At 47.0% G+C, this 17,718-nt stretch overlaps 1 long non-coding RNA gene across 2 annotated transcripts; it reads right to left on the reverse strand.

The window, feature by feature from the left end:
* Window positions 1–5,901: 5,901 nt before the first annotated feature.
* LOC120962421 (uncharacterized) lies at window positions 5,902–15,104 on the reverse strand. 2 transcript variants are annotated; one of them, XR_012181456.1, is made up of 8 exons: window positions 14,782–15,103; window positions 9,052–13,538; window positions 8,865–8,963; window positions 8,016–8,298; window positions 7,739–7,929; window positions 6,802–7,656; window positions 6,371–6,452; window positions 5,902–6,283 (listed from the first exon to the last, which is right to left on the reverse strand). It is a non-coding gene; the product is annotated as an uncharacterized lncRNA (long non-coding RNA). The 2 variants fall into 2 exon arrangements; XR_012181455.1 differs by having other exon boundaries at window positions 8,865–13,538; window positions 14,782–15,104.
* Window positions 15,105–17,718: the final 2,614 nt, after the last annotated feature.

Raw genomic sequence — 17,718 nt, forward strand, 5'->3', positions numbered from 1 at the left:
GAGAATTGAGCACTTCTGTGGGTTGATTAGCTGACCCGAGGCCTGTGCAAAGGTGGCCAAGACATCCTTGACATGTCGAGCTTCCTGTTCGCTTGCTCGAAAGAATAATAGTGTATCATCTGCAAACATAAGGTGTGAAATACCAGGGGCTCGTGGGCAGACCCTTAGAGGTGTAATTCGCCCGGAGGCAACACCCCGCTTCAGAAGCGCCGCCAAGCCATCCGCCACAAAAAGGAATAAGAATGGTGAGAGAGGATCTCCTTGCCGAAGGCCACGCGACGGTGCAAATGAATCTGACAGGGCTCCATTAACGTTGCAACAGTAACGAACCGAGGTGACACAGGTCATAATCCATTTCACCCACCGATCCGCAAAGCCCAGCCTCCTCATCATTTGCTCCAAGAAAGTCCAATCTACCCGATCATATGCCTTAGAGAGGTCCACCTTATAAGCACAAAAAGCTTTATCAGGGTCCTTCTCCTGTTTAATATAGTGAGTGCACTCAAAGGCAATGAAAGCATTGTCTGTTATGAGTCTGCCAGGCACAAACGCGCTCTGCTCCTCAAAGATGATGTCCCCAAGTATAGGTCTCAAACGGTTCACCAAGCATTTTGATATGATCTTGTATATCACGTTACAGAGATTAATGGGCCGGAACTCAGATAAGCGTTGGGGATTATCCACCTTTGGAATGAGCACAATAGTGGTGTTGTTGACGCCCTCTAGCATCACCCCCGAGCTGAAAAACTGTCTGACTGCCTCAATAATGTCATTTTTCATCATACCCCAATGCCGTTGGAAGAACCTCGCCGGAAACCCGTCTGGGCCTGGAGCCTTTAGAGGACCCATCTGGAAAAGAGCATCACTGATTTCCTTGTCCGAGAAAGCTTCACATAACTTTGCATTCATTTCCTCCGTAATGACAGGCTCAAAGAGATTTACCACTGTATGAGGAGCTAAACCAGGGTCAGCTTCAAACAAGTTTTGAAAGTAGCTCATGGCCATACCTGACATGACGTCTTGCTCAGAATGCAGGACCCCTAGGCCGTCTCGAAGGCCTTTAATCCTGTTTTTAGGGGCTCTCCATCTTGCTTTCCTATGAAAGAATTTGGTGTTTCGGTCACCATGTTTTAGCCATTCCATTCTAGAACGTTGCATCCACATCATCTCCTCCTTGTACAGGAGTTCATCCATGTGATCTGATTCCTTGCGCAGCTCATTGCGGTCGGCATTCATATTATGGAGTTCTTCCAGCCTCGTCCTCGACTTCTCAATCTCTCTCGTGACATTGCCAATTGTCTTGTTGCTCCATTCATGCAACTTTGCCATGGTTGCTTTCAGGGCCGCAGTGACACCGCCCAGGTCACCCTTCGCGCCCGAAGCGGCCCAAGCTGCCTCGACCACCTCTGCCAGAGAAGCCTCCCTCTCCCACATGACCTCATAGCGCCTCGCTTTAACCACTTTCACACTTGTATCCTGCATGCACCGCAAAAGTAACGGCCGATGATCAGACCGAGGTGACGTAAGGTGGGTAACCGCCGCTTCCGGGAAGAGATCCCTCCAAGCATTGTCCGTCGCCGCCCTGTCCAAACGCACCTGCACATTAGCTCGGCCACTCCGTTTATTATCGTATGTGAAGGGATATCCCAAAAAGCCCAGATCCACCAACTGGCACACTTCAAAACAGTCACGAAAGGCCATCATTTGGGGTTGCGGTCTCGCCGTCATGGACATATGCTCATAGTCCCACAGTGCCTCATTGAAATCGCCCGCAACGAGCCATGGCAGTTCGGACGTGTTCCTTAGCCTGCACAGACTCTCCCACATGAGGTGTCGGTTTTCCACCCTCGGTTCACCATACACAAAGGTGACGCGCCAAAGTGGTTCGTACAGGGCAACTCGAACAAACACATCGATCCACCTGGCGTTTATATCTTGAACACTGACATACATAGAATCATCCCAAAACAGCGCTAAACCACTACTCTTCCCAATGCTACTTATGCCATCAAAGCCACGGAGCCCTAACCGATTACGCAACCTCTTCGTCTTATGTAGTTGTTGCCTAGTCTCACACAAAAACACCATCCTCGGGGAATTGGCTCTACACAGAGCATGTAAGTCACGAACTGTGCGAGGGTTCCCCGCCCCTCGACAGTTCCACACTAGGCAATTCATTGCTCCTGACGGGGCTCCACACTTGGCCCCGTCAGTTTACTAGCGGCCCCATGGCTAGTTGCCTCCGTCATTGCTTCCACACCCGCACTACTCGCATCATCATCTGTGACACACCGACCCTTCTTTCCTTTCTTTTGCTTGCCACCTTCTGTCCCCTCCTCGTAGGGCACAACCCCTTTACCCTCCAACGCATTGAGCTCAACCGGGAGGCTCCCGGATATATGTCGCTTCCCCAGGATGGAGTCATTATAGTCCATCGAATCCACAGCACTGCCAAAAGAGACTTGGAGCGGGCCCAGCCCCAACTTCGCTGGAATCATGTCATCCACCGTAGGCTTGTCACGAATCACTAGCGCCCCTGCCTTTTTTGTTGCAGCAACTTTCTTAAGTTGTGATGTAACCTTCTTCTTCCGTGGTTTCACTGGCCCCTTCCCCGACTCTTGCTCTTGTGCCTCAAACTGTTGTTTCATACGTTGTACCTTGCTACACTCCGGTCGTTCCGTAGCTAATCTCAAACGCAGCTTCTCCACATGACTTGCCAGCTGATCATCCTCCTCCTGTGGTGCCTGTACCTCCTTCTCCTCAAAACCGTCCTCAGCATCAACTCTAGTTGGTATTTCATGTGACCCTCGATCATCCTCCCTTGCAGTCTCCCGTGATGGCGCGCGGGTAGCCGACGCCGCACTACCCAAGGAAAAATCCATACTCCGTCTCGCTCTTGGCTGCCCTGGCGAGGGTGTAAAGACAGCCCGGTGATCGTGCACACGAAACTACACACACGAGATGCAGCCGACACTCATATCAAACGGTGGAGCAGTGCTACAGCTATGCACCGGATGGCGCGATCTCAGCGTCATACAAAAATCGTGTGTGCAGTGTCGTGTGTATAGCAGGGTTCAAAAAGTTATGGGGCCATTGGCGAATGGATCCACGGCCGCTCCGGTTGTCGTGCCAGAAAAGGGCCTTCTTTCTGGGCGTGGAGTTTCTAATCTCGAGCTCAAATGCTCCTAGATGAATAGTGAATTCGAAAAAAATAGAATTTTCTTTTCATAAAATTCTGCTTTTTTAGGCAAACTTTAAGGAATGTTCGAAGTGCATGTAAATTCTCATCGCGAGATCACATTGGTGGAAGGCGTGGTAAGAAAACAAAATCGATGCTCTGAAATGTTACTTTCAAACGCATTTTGGACCTTTGCTTTTTTTTTGCCACGAGTTCCACCAATGTGATTTTGTGATGAAAATTTATAGGCACTTCAAACATTTCTTAAAGTCTGACAAAAAAAATTCAGAAATTTTTGAATTTTATTTTATTTTATTGTTCATCCAGGGGCATTTGAGCTCGAGATTAGAATGGTACTTCCGCTTCTTCCTGTCCGTCAAAGCAATCTTTGTGAATGCACAAATCCATGTTGTTTTTGTTGCAGAGGGGCTTCAATCGCCCGCCCAAAGGAAATGGTAGCAGCATATTGTTTGATACTGGAGCTTGATGCCCAAACTGAGGTAACCTTGCCTAATTATCAAAAACAAAGCTAATTATGGATTTTGTTACTATCTATGTACACATAGACATATCGTTTGGATATCATATTGAAAAGAACAAGCGGTCAAAGATTCACAACTGAAGACCAATACCAACTGAGATGTCGAAGACGAAGTCTGCCTTGGTGGATCACTATCGGTCTCCCGTTTCCGCGGGAATGAACGTCGACCCGGTGGAAACTCCTATCCAGGAGTTTTGTAAGAACTTGGATTGTCTTGCCTTGTTTCTTACACGCGTGGCTGGCAGCCTGGCAGTACCATCGGAGTAGGACAAGCAATGCTTTGAGTCATCGGTAGAATCGGTGGTGCCCTGCTGCTTCAATCGGAGAGGTTCCATGTTTGGTTCAGCTTTTATTGATGGATTCCGCTGCCACGCAGCAGAATCTGAACCAAAGGGCGAACCTAGCAAAATCCGATTCCAGAAATCCGCTGTCAAAATCTGAACCAAAAGCGAAAGCAACCCAGGACGTGCTTTCCAAAATCTGATTCCGCTGCGGGCCAAATCTGAAAAAGTTGTATCAGCTGGTTTGCCAAATGACCTGCATCTTTTTCACATCAGATTTTCCACAGCTGCTTTTAGAAATCCACAGCCGAACCAAACAGGGCCATAAAGAACTCAACGTCTTGGGTTGTCTTTGTCTTCCGGCAATGCAGACACTGATGTTGTAGTCGAAAATTGTTTGGAATGCTGAACTACCATATTGCATAGGAAAAATGTTGTAATGGAGAACTGCATATCAACTTCAATATGTAATATCCACATGTATCTCACCAAAAAATAAAAACATATATGCCGTATTTATTTTGAATGAAGATATATACTCTCTCCGTTCACTTTTATAAGTCGTTTCAGACATATGAAAATGAACTATTTTAAACACTGTCTAAAATGTTTTCAAGGACTTATAAAAGTGAACAGAGAAAGTAGTACAAATGGAAGTCCCTATGTTTTGGCAGAGTTAATATCTCGTTTTGGAAAGATAGAAAACCAAATCTGTGACGAATATTTTCTATTTATTTATTGTACTTCCTACTAGTACTCCCCTTCATTTGACACTACAATAGGGGTTCCGAACAGTCCAGACTCCCTGCTACTCTTCTTTTGAGACCATTGGTGGCCGGTGGCCGTTTTTGTCCGGACAAGGTAGATAAAAAATTACTTTCTCTAAAGTTGAATCAGTGACAGGTAATATGAATTGAAGGGAGTACCTTATTGGGTTCAATCTACTTGACGGCACAGATCTGCCAAGTGGGACCTGACTGACAAATATAACTCCGCAGCCAATAATTTTAGCACAGTAAAAAATGTGCATGCTTTTCATAGAGTTATATGAACAGTTCTGCTATTATGGATGTCTTCCACCAGACAGCTGCTAGGTTGTAGCTTGCTCCTTGCTAGACGAGGGGCTAACTTCGCAAAAATGCCAAATGGAGACCGAGCTTCATGGAGGGTTTAATTTAAAAACTTTAAAATTTACATGTTTTTATTTCAGAAGAATCTGAAAAAAAAATTACATACATACCTAGATACATAATGAACATGTGTGCAAATTTTCAGGCCGAAATTCATTAAAATGAGAGCTACACAAAAAAGACAAATCTCAAGCTTTTTAGCACATGTACTGTTCATCCTTAAAGTCTATGATTTTGTTTTTTTTGCAGCTCGCAATTCAAGGTATTTCATTCTGAATTTTTTCACACGTACACATTACATCCTTGCGTATTTATTTTTAGAATATTTTGAAAGTGAGAAGTTTGAATTTTGAAAATTTCAAAATAAAGGCCTCCATGAAGCTCAGTCTCCAAAATGCCCTACTCCTAACTTCGCTGCTCACTTGAGATTACGACTACACCTATCTACTCGGCCCGTAACTACTTATAAAAGCACGAATTTGATGAATTCAAATGATTTGTGCCATCCAACCATCTATATCCAACATCTCATTCTGCTTCAATGATGTATCAATCACATCATTAATAATTCCAAAACATGTTAACTGCATTAATCATAATTTGAAAATACATTAAATGCATTAAACACAATTAATCTTGGAATCAACATTAGTTATGTTCAGTTTTACAAATAATATTACTGTCAAACCGGATGTGAGTGCACGTAGCACAGTTCTTATTTGCTTGGAAATGAATAAAAGAGGGAGCCGCCTATTATTCAGGCACATGATGTGATATGAAATTCTCACTGTGAGTAGCAGCTATTTAAAGCTGCAAGTCGTAACCAATACATCCATAGATGACATATCCATCAACCCAAATGTTAACGAAACCAGAAAGCTAGATATAATGGTCACTCCGGTTTGCTCTATGTGAGATAATCCAGACTAGAGCTGTAACTGAAATTGAGAATGAGACCATAAAAATCAGGTCCGAAGAAGCAATGACAAAATCAGGCGATACGCTACTTTTCTAGTGCCATCAGCCCCTATCCTCGCTTGGCCGATCAGTTAACGGGAAGAACTATCATGGAGTATGAGCAGAGGGGCCACTCTTCATTGCCTGGACTGTTTCTTCTTCTTGCCTTGTCTCCACAGTATCTTCATGTTTGCTCCTGTAACAAGAGTGGAAAACATAAGAATCTGAAGACCTAGACAGGGATTCGTCTGAAAACAACTGTGAAGAATTGTCATGGTGGTACCTGATCTGCTGCCGGAAACCTCTAATTCAGTAATGATATCTATGAAGGACGGGCCGTTAGATGGAATGGCTTCCCAATATATCTGCATCAGGGTTAATAAGACTAGTAAGATAACTGAATGAAACCCATGAAAATCTCCATAGATCTATTCAGGATATCATCAAGAACAATGTTCTAGCACATGTATGCTTGCATGGAGCAAAAAATTACACGATCTTCATCATAGAACACAAACACCATTTCCCAGACACTGGTTAATACTCCCTCTGTTCCAAAATATTTGCAGAGGGAGTGATTATCAACTTCTGCTTCAGCCAGAAGTCTATTTGTTCTCTGTTTTTAGGAACATATGTGATTCTTCTTTGCATGACTTAAAAATGTTGATATTGTCCTATTAAAAGATGCCTGGTGCTAAACAACCATGACTGTACCTTAGGTGCATTTCGCTGCAGCCCACCAGAACCCATTTCTGTTGGACAACCAACGAGGCTTGATCTCATCCACCAGCTCGGAGCAGCATGGAATGATGTACACAGGTTCTACAAAAAAGAGGTTAGTGGAGCATGCCGTGGCCCATAAATGAGCTTACCTGCACAACCTATGACCTACCCATGCAAGTCTGAAAAGAAGTATTTGTTCGTTCTGTTTTGTCAAGCCAATGACTACAGCCTGTGCGTACTACACGCATCAAATATCCTCCTGGTGATTTCTCCAACCTAATCCCCCAAGTTTCAAGAACCTATTGCATTCATATATTATGACAGCAAGACATGTAATATATACACACATATACAGATCTGATGTTAACTTGCAAACAACATTAACAAAGGTAAATCTACAATGCGCCCACCCATTTCATCAATGCCCGTTTTTTCCCACTAGTATTGTACGATTATAAGCAAAAACTACATGTGTAGCTCTAATGTGATTTTCCATCTTAAGAGTCTGATGCCCTGCATAAAATCCATATCAACTTGTTAATGAACAGGGCAAGGAAGGCATATAATTAATAAAATACACAAAGAAATCGAGCTTTCGAAGATTGTTGGCTGGCTAGATTACATAGATCCAAACTGTTTTGAAGCAATAGCTTAGCTTTGTTTTTCCTCCAAGCATCATGAGAAACAAAAATCCGCAATTTTTAGCATCATATTGTCATCTAGAAATATGTTTGAAGGTCTAAGGTCTAAGCGAACAATATAACTCTTGTGAAGATAATGTAAACCCTCGCAAATTCCTTGATTATTTGATAGCGCTCTCTACATGCAGACCCATGCATCTTGAATCTACAAAGAGGAGAAGAACGTTAATTTCTTAAGAAAGTTAAGTCCATCAATCTTTGAAGTTGATAGATAGTAGACAACATACTTGTTACATAGGCATGTAGATTCGCCTAGGTAGACATGCAACGCATAGCAATCATTTGCCTCTTTTTTTTGTATTTTGGTCTTTCCTTGTGAGTCAACACAATATCCAATAGATCATACTATATTTTTGCTCTTATCTTTTATCATGCATGTTGGACAGCTTCGTTGCAATTGTCCCATGCCGCACAATTTCTGCAATTATCACAAACCTTATCAACACCAGCTGAAGTTTTAAAATAAACTATGGTTATAAGCATGAGAGTTTCAAGTTATCATACCTCAATGAAGAGAATCTCAATGGACAAAGCGCTATGAAATAATCAAGGGAATTTGTGAGGGTTTGCATTATCTCCACAAGATTCATATTCTCCACTTAGACCTCAAACCTGCAAATATATTGCTTGATGACAACATGGTGCCAAAAATTGCAGATTTTGGTCTCTCAAGATGCTTTGAAGAAAAGCAAAGCCAGGCCTGCTATTACTTCAAAACTGTCAGGATCTACGAAAGCGTTTTGAGCTTTCATCCACTAACACTCACTGCAGCTCATTTCTCATGGCTCTGAAAGTTAAACAAGATGATAAGTATTAGTTATGAAGTTACCATCCCAACTAATCATCATAAATGGCAAAATTACAGACTCTTATGCGCACATAAAAAACATTGGTACATAGATTTCTCTATAAAGAAAGAAAAATCAGATACACTTTATTAGGGTGAAGATGTGAAACACTCTTACGCCCACATGTAAAACTTTGGTAGATAGGTTTCTTGAGAAGTAAAACTTCATAGATACAGTTCATTAGGATAAATATGTGAGACGATAAGTCTCGGTAAATTCCGACAATATTGTCCACACAGACACAAGCGAAGGGAGGATATGTGTGACTACTGATAAATCCATCTTGCCCACCGCTACTCGACCTACTGACGTGCTTGACAACATGGATAAAAAATACTATGAACATAGATCTACGACAATGAAAAGTGTAATCAGTACCAGCAGCTTGTAAGTTCAGAAGCTACTACGATGATATATATGATACGGAAAGAGCATATGCAAGAGCGACACAGAACAAATCATCGGAAGAAACTTTTGCCAAGAGGGGGAGGAAGACGGGGATTACCTAGGAGAGGCCTGCTGCCTACGAGCTTCAGATCTGGTGAGGGCTCGTGAGGTCGAGAGGGTACTCTTATATAAAGGAAAACGGGCCTCAGATCTGGATCTGGCGTCAGAATAAAGATGATATTTACATCCCTGACGATGCCTTTAATTATGCGGGAATCCAGCTGGTTGGTCTGCTTTTAACGTACCTGCTGACAAATTCCACTCTCTACGCACGGACCGAAAGATGCCCCCCTCCCTTCGTTGGAATGGTCACGGCATCGCACGAAGGGTAAAATGTAAAGTTTTTCTTTACCGGAAATGCAGGTATAGGCACTTATCAAGAGCATCTCCCGATTTGTTAAAAAGATTCGAGTGTTTTTTATTAGATGCACCACAATTTGTTATTTGAAATTAATTCTGAAAAACCGAATATACGAAGGATATCCCCTGCACTAACATCTGAGTGATCATTTGACATCCCATTCTCATACGCTTATTGATTTTTCTCTCGAAACGGAGGCAAAAATAAAAAAAAGAATTGTCTAGTTAATTTACGGTAAACCAATATAAACGGAGCACAGACTAAGAGCATCTCCAACAACCTTTATATATTGGGTTGCTAAAAACTTGCTATAGCAAGAGGAGAGAGAAAGGTTTACAAAGCCAATATATTTTTTGCTTTCGCAGCCTTTGTATATTGAATTGCTATATTTGTACAAAACACAATAACATGTGGGGACAGTTTACTATACACACTACACACTAACTTACGTAGATGAATACATATACTACCACAACTCGCCACCATACACGTCCCATACACACAACACACACGCGTACACGTACACACTCCACGAAAAAATTCATGCAAGAAAAAACGTATACAACACAACACACATGCGGCAAGCAAAAAAAATCCATGCGAAAAATACATACAAGACACGTACACATCACACACACGCACATGGCATACATGGCCCACCGGTCATTGAGACAAAAATATGGCTAGGACCACTTTAGGAGGCTTTGTAAAATTATAGCAAGTGGCCTCTCCAGTTTGCAAATATACAAGGTTTAGGAGCAAGTATAGCAAGCTTTGTAAAGATTTCTAGTGGGGGACCACTTATACAAAGGTTGTTGGCCAAGGTTTTTTGGCCAAGATTGCTAAAATAGCAAGTGAGTGCAAATATACAAAGGCTGTTGGAGATGCTCTAAGCCTCTAACTACTCATATGGAAAGAAACCCCATAACAACACATGCGACCTTGTTAGACTGCAAATGCATAAGAGCATCTTCAGCCGTTGGCTCCCCAGGCGGCTCGTAAAATCGCCGCCTAGGGGCGAACCGGCGCTAAAATCAGCCTGGAGGCTTTCGGGTTCCCAGCCGCCGGCCCCAGGGTCGTCCCCAGAAGGCGTCTTTAATAGTTTTTTAAAGGAATTCGGCTAAAATTCGGCAAACGGGACAAAGATTTGGCTAAAATTCGGCGAACATGACATTACTTAGGCGACTTAAATAGTTTTTTATATAGGAAACTGAAATACTTAAAAAAACAAAGGCCGCAACTACAGGCCGAAGAACGCGCTGAGCGCGGCGAAGTCGCCGCCGTCGACGCCATCGCCGTTGTCATCGTCGTCCTTCTCCTCCTTCACGTGGCCGCCCCTGCTGGACCCCTGCCCGGGGTCGCCCTGGCGGACCGGTGGCGGCGCGTCGTCGTCGCTGTCGTCGTCGAGGACGACGACGCCTCCCTCGTCGCGGCCACGGCGCCGAGCGGCGAACTGCTCATAGGCGCGGCACTGGCGCTACAGCTCTGTTTGCGCCTAGTCTTCGCGCGCCCACTTCAATGCCACTGCGTCGGAGAGCCCGGGCTCCGTCTTCACGGCGGCGAGCCCTGGCTCTGTCTTCACGGCGGCCGGCTCCGTCTTCGGCTTGACGAAGCGGGGAGGAGCCGAGGAGGAGGCGCGCCCGCCCTCGTTGATGACGATGCCGGCGCTGCGGGTGCGCCGGCCGAGCGGCGTCTCCGCGGGCTCGGCCTTGACACCGAACAACGCCGGCGACCCGGAGGAGTGTGACGAGGAGCGGGAGGAGGAGGAAGAAGAGGACGCCGTCCTCCTCGGCATCCATTGGCCGCCGCTCCGGACCGGGGCGGCAGGGTATGTCAACGGCAGGTCGTTGCCGCCCTCGAGGTGCCGGAGAACGGCGTGGAGTGTGCGGCCGGGGGTGCCCCACCACAGGCGCGGCCCTCACTGTTCTTGGTCCCCCGCACCACCGGCGCGTTGTTGGTGGAGGCCAGCCGCTGCGCCTGCCGGTGCTGGAAGTACACTGCCCACGCTTCGTGGTTGCCGGCGGCGTACTGCAGGAGGGCCCACGGTCGACCTCGTCGGCGAAGTAGTCGGGGCGCACGTCGACATCGGGCAGTGGGGGGATGGGGACGCCACCGGCGCTGAGCTTCCACCGCCCCGGCGTGCGCATGTCGGGAGGCGCCGGGATGTTCGCCTCGAACAGCAAGTGGGCTTCCCACTCGTGCAACGAGCAGCGGCCGAAGCCATTGGCCGCCGCCCCATCGCCGGGGAAACGCTCGCCCATCGTCGCGGCTGGGCACGGGGAGAGAGGGGAGGAACGTCGGCGGCAGCTGCGCACGGGGAGAGTGTGACGCCCTCGATTCAATCATACACGCAAATGTGTATGATCAAGATCAAGGACTCACGGAAAGATATCACAACACAACTCTAGACACAAATTAAAATAATACAAGCTTTATATTACAAGCCAGGGGCCTCGATGGCTCGAATACATAAGCTCGAATACACAAGAGTCAGAGGAAGCAACAATATCTGAGTACAGACATAAGTTAGACAAGATTGCCTTAAGAAGGCCAGCACAAAAGCAATATTGATCGAAAAGGCAAGGCCTCCTGCCTGGGAGCCTCCTAACTACTCCTGGTCGTCGGCGGTCTACACATAGTAGTAGGCATCGGCGGTGGCATCTGGCTCCTGGGCTCTGATATCTGGTTGCATCAACCGGAAAGAAGAAGAAAGGGGCAAAGGGGGAGCAAAGCAACTGTGAGTACTCATCCAAAGTACTCGCAAGCAAGGATCTACACTACATATGCAACATTATCAAAGGAAGGTTGTATATATGGACTGGGCTGCAGAAATGCCAGAATAGAGAGAAGGCCTAGTCCTATCGAAGACTAGCATCTTCTAGAAACCACCATCTTGCAGCAACAGGAGGGAGTAGAGTAGCACAAAGTAAAGTAGTAGTAGTGTTATCAACCTCGGCCAGAGATCCTTTCTCGACTCCCTGCGAGAAAGCAATCCCAGAGCCATACTATCCAGTTATCATCACAATCCATTTCTCATCACAAGTATCCAGTTCTAGTTGTATCGATCGGGATACAACTCCAAGTGTCCGTTACCGTAGGACAGGCTATCGATAGATGTTTTCTTCCCTGCAGGGGTGCACCAACTTACCCACCACGCTTGATTAACTCTGGCCGGACACACTTTCCTGGGTCATGCCCGGCCTCGGCCAAACAATACGCCGCAACCCAACCTAGGCTTAATAGAGAGGTCAGCACGCCGGACTAAACCTATGCCCCCAGGGGTCATGGGCCATCTCCCCGGGAACTCCTGCACGTTGCGAGGGCGGCCGATGAGCAGACCTAGCTACCTCCTTAAAAAAGGGAGGTGCTTACCAGTCCAACCCGGCGCGCGCCGCTCAGTCGCTAACGTCTATTAAGCTTCGGCTGATGCATACGATGCAGAACGCCCATACTATGCCCACGTGATGGTTAGTGCTATCAGGCCAGAGGCCCCTCGGATCAAATATCCAAATCGTAGTGGATTAGGAACGCGCGGTAACAAGCAGAGACTCACGAAATATGTGACCCCATTGCCCCGTCTCGAGGACTTGCGGCAAGGGCTAAGAATGCCCGGCCGCGCCTCGTAATTATCTCGCGGGCACCCTCCAGGTCAACCCGTCTCCACATCACTCGCAATTAAGCTCGCGCGGGTACCTCTCAGGGCCGACCCGTCTTTAGTAACATGGTTCAGTGTAAAGTCATAGTAACCATAGTAACTGTGTGTCCGAACATCAAGGGGAAAACCCGAGGAATCACCCCCGGTGGATTCCACCCGATGTAATCATCAAGGTGAACGTAAGAGGAACCACCCCCGAGGTTCACACTTGAGGGGTTGCACGACAGAGTCGTATCGGAAGTGGTTAAGGCGGAATCACCCTCGATGACCACGACCGAATAGCTACACTACATGGTTAACATCAGAAGTGATGTAGAGGTCTCACCCTCGGCACTCGATAGTAACCCAGTAGTGTCGAGCAACTAAGGGAAAAGTGATGTGCGGTGCCGGAGCCTGGTCTTCGATCCCGTTGATCGGGTCTTCAATGATGAAGCAGGGGCAACAAGGACAAGGTGGGGGGTCACTGATGGATCACTAACCAACCTATACTAAGCAGTTTAGGATAAGCATGTAGGGTACAATGAGCAGGTTACAAAAGCAGGCTATGCATCAGAATAGGAGCAAACAATAACATTAGCAAAATCTAATGCAAGCATGAGAGAATGGAATGGGCGATATCGGGATGATCAAAGGGGGGGGCTTGCCTGGTTGCTCTGGCAAGAAGGAGGGGTCGTCGTCGATGTAGTCAATCACAGGGGCGGCATCGGTCTCGGGGTCTACCGGAGAGAAGAGGGGAAGCAACAATAAATATAAAGCAAACATAGCATCACAAAGCATAACGTGGCAATATGTTGTGTCGGGTGTGACCTAACGTGTGGCTACACGATAAAGGTGAAGGGGGAATTCAACCGGGAAGGTATTCCCGGTTCCGGACCTGTGTCAGACAGATGACCGGAGGGGGAATGTTCCTTGTTCAGATAGTCAGAGGCATCTGACAGGTAAACGGACCGCGTATCCGGATTCGTTGGATTTTTCTGAGCAACTTTCATGTAGAAAACATTTTCATCCGAGTTACTGTTTATTTTCTATGAATTAACAAAGTTTAAATGATTTTCTAATCTCCTGATTTTAATTTAATTCAATAATATTAATAAACAGAAACTGCTAGGTGCACCCGGTGCATGCACCCAGAGTGGCTGACAGGTGGGGTCAGTCATCTGCCTAGTCAGGAGTTGACTGGTTCACGGTTGACTGGTCAAAGGGGGGCCCTGGGACCCTCATGTCATTGGCAGAGGCTACTAACACTGTTTATTTAATTTATTTAACCTAATTAGAAAGAGTGGGCCCACATGTCATAACCTATAGTTTAATGCAATTATTAGTTAACCGGGTGGGGCCCAATGTCAGTGGGTTAGAGGGGGGATTAGTTTTAAAGGCTGTTTAGGCCTACAGCTAACGGCGATGGGATACAGGGGCGGCGTCGAGGCTCCGGCCAGCTGGCTCCGGCGACCGTTGGGGACGCGGGTGGGCGCGTCGGAGAGCCCGCGACATGGCGCTTCAGATGGGGGCGACAATAAGAGCGGAGGCGGCTCGTAGCGGCGCCAGCGTCGAGTCCAGCGGTCAAGCCCCGGGCGTGCGCGGGCGAAGCAGCAGCAATACCACGGCAGGCGGGGCGAGAGACGGGCGACGCGCGGGCGCTGGGGGGACGCGGCACCGGCCGGCTGCCGGTGTGGGCCAGGTGCGAGGCACGACAGGCGGTGGTTCGCGGTGCGGGGCGGAGGGGCTCGGCGAGGCCTGAGCGCGGCGGCTGCAAGCGAGGCGCCGCCCGGGCACGGCGACTTCGGGCGAGGCGCGGCCCCGGGCGCGCGGTTAGGCGAGCGAGGGTGCGTGCGGAGGGCCAGCAGGAGCGCGGGGAAGGCAGGGCGCGGCAGCCGCGAGCTCCTCGGGAGCTCGGGCGCGACGGCGGGAGCGACCTACGGCGTGCGGGAGAGCTAAGGGGGAGGAGGGAAGCTGGCTCACTGCCGTTGCAGGGAAGGCCCGGGGAAGAGTCGAGGTGGCCGGGACGGCGTCGGTGGACGAAGAGGAAGACGAAGATGCAGGGGATGATGTAGAGCACTCCAGCTCGAACCGTTCCTCACGGACGACGTAGGCGACGGTGGCGCAGGTCTCCAGCCTCGCTCCGGTGGTGTAGTTGACGAAGAAGGACCCGCCGGGGCTCCTGTACACCGCCGCGAAGCTCGGGGAGGCTCCGGTGCGCGGTGACGACGACGACGCGGTGACGGCAGTAGCGGGCGAGGTGGATCTGAGGGGGAAGGGAGCACGAGCAAGGGGAAGAGAGTGAGTGGGGAGGACCATGTGGGAGAGCGATGAGTGGAGGGAAGGGATCGAGGCGTCGAGGGGACGACGCCCTTATCCCCTCGGGGCGGCACCGGCGAGCTGGTCCGACGGGGACGCGCCCCTGCAGCGGTTGTGCCAGGAGAACAGGAGGAGAAGGCGACCGGTGGGGTAAGTGGGCTGGATGGGCTGGCTCGGGTGGGCCGAAGCCCGGGGGGTTAGTTCCAGAGGGACAGGGGCATCTTTTTCCCTTTTAACAAGTTTTGCATTTTCTTTCTTTTTTGAAACTTCTGTTTTCCAAAACTTTTTAAAACCAAAACAGTTCTATAAATTATAAAACTTACACCTAAAATATCATCATGTTTTAGGCTACTACCACAATCAGTTTAGCACTTAAATAAAACAGGTTAGCATTTTTACAAATTAAAAAGCATTTAAACAAATGTGTTAAGCACTGTTTTAGCTAGTTTAGTGCACTTAAACACTTTGCAAAAAATGTTGGTTCACTACCAATATTAGTTACGGATTATTTGGCACAAGATGAACATTTTAGATTTCATGTTTGACAAATATGAAATTTTGACTTAGATTGGATTTGAATTTGAATTGTGATTTGGATCAAGTGAAGAATAACATCAGTAACATGATGACAATGCACCATTAACAGGGGATTACTGTAGCATGACACTTGGGGTGTTACAAATCTCCTCCACTACAAGAAATCTCGTCCCGGGATTTAAGGGGTGGAGTAAGGGGGAAAGACTCGGGAAAGACGGAGCTCAACACAAGATAGTTACCTGGGGACTATCTCAGTGAACGTGGCAAAGAGGCATCTCTCGAGTTGAATTTCAAGAAAGTCATCCAGAGCAAGGTAAGAAGGTGCAATATGAAGCTTTAATCGGGTAGGCAATAGTTTGTTGCCTGAAACAAGGGGTGAAAGGGGTTCGGAGCAATGTGAATAAGTATTGCGTCTGATACCAGAATAGATCACAAGAAGGTGGCTCGTGAATTACCTACAAAACCAAGCGTGCAAAGAATGTTTCGAAATCAAGGTTGTACATGAGAGTAAGGTTTCGATCTTGTGGAACTATGGGTTATGGGACCACCATGTGGGTTAAAAGCGGGAAGGGTGCTAACATTTTGCACGATCATGATAGCAAGGCGGGTCAGAGAATAGCCTGTCAATTATGTTGGCCACAAAGTTTGGTACCAAGGGCGTGGGACGAAGAGAACCATTTTCCTGCTCGTTAATTCAAGGCGGACCAATAGGCCGCGCCTCATGTGTATCTCACTGACAAGGTTGTACATGGGGGTGTTTTATAAGCAGGGATTTATTCCTGCTTATATCATATAGATTAGAAGAAAGGTTAAATAAACCAATGGAAAGGAAAAGTATGATTATCAAATCAAACAGTCCAATGGAAAGGAATATGTGTTTACACATAAGAGTTGGGAGTATATCCTTCCCAAGGAAAAGCGGAGTGGGATACACATGATAGGACAACAAGTTCAAAAGCATTTAGATAATGGGGCGAGGGAAGAATCATGATATTACCCATACAACGGTGTGAGGGTAATTCAACGAGAAACATTTTGTATTATGCTTCCGATGTCCTTGTTGATATTCGGAATACCACGGTCATGGCTCGAAGCAGCAATGATATGGTGTCAAGTAAATATTGGGTTCAAAGATCTCAAGAGATACCGAGAAACAATTCCAAGATTATCTCAGAACGTAAGGAATAACCAAGCACAGCCAGGTCTGTGTTGACAGAAAGTCAAGATGTCATCGATGATATCACAAATCATCGAGGGGCAGCGATGGGATTTCTGGCCATGAATTCAGTTGACATCTCTGAAGAAGCCAAAGTGTTGAAGGTGATCACGACAAATTTTGTCGAGAGACTCTATGAAGATGCCATCGAGTAGAAAAGGAAGGATGAAGTGAAAGGCTATGAGAACCACGGATTCGACACAAGCTCGAAGTCAAGCTTGTTGTTCGAGGTGAAATGATAAGATGAGTAAGATCGACGTAAGCTTAGTTCATCGTCGGAAGTTGCTCCGGGCATAAGGACCAGGTAGCACAGTTAAAAGTTGACACGATAAAAATATAGCCAATCAGGCTAGGAATGATGTGATGGGGTATAAAACTTCCCATTATCAAGTACTAGGTGTAATGCCAGAAGGTAAATCGGAGTAGAGGTTGGACGGGGGAAATGATTTGTAGAGGATAAGTAATTTAAACTGACCCAGTAAATGGGATCAAGGAGGAAATATGGTCGGAACGATAACTGCAAGGGATCCAGTTTACGATACCGGAAGAATCATTCAAATGATTAAATATCCTTGCAAGAAGCTTTCATGATAAGTTCCGCACCGGGTCCATGGGCATGAACACAAAGGTTCAAGGTCGACTCCCACTTCTTCAATGCGCAATCTTTCATTCACTTCTCGATTTCGATGGAGTTGTAGTGTTGGAATTTATCTGGGGAAACACCAGAAGAGTATGACCCGTAGAAGTTTCTGGGTTCACACAAGTTCAAAGGTAGAGCATGGTTGACCAAAGGAGAGGATACAATTTAACAATGGCATTATGTAACCGGGAAGAACCCACAAGGTGAT

Source organism: Aegilops tauschii, chromosome 4 (assembly GCF_002575655.3).
Source record: "Aegilops tauschii subsp. strangulata cultivar AL8/78 chromosome 4, Aet v6.0, whole genome shotgun sequence".
Taxonomy (NCBI): Eukaryota; Viridiplantae; Streptophyta; class Magnoliopsida; order Poales; family Poaceae; genus Aegilops; species Aegilops tauschii.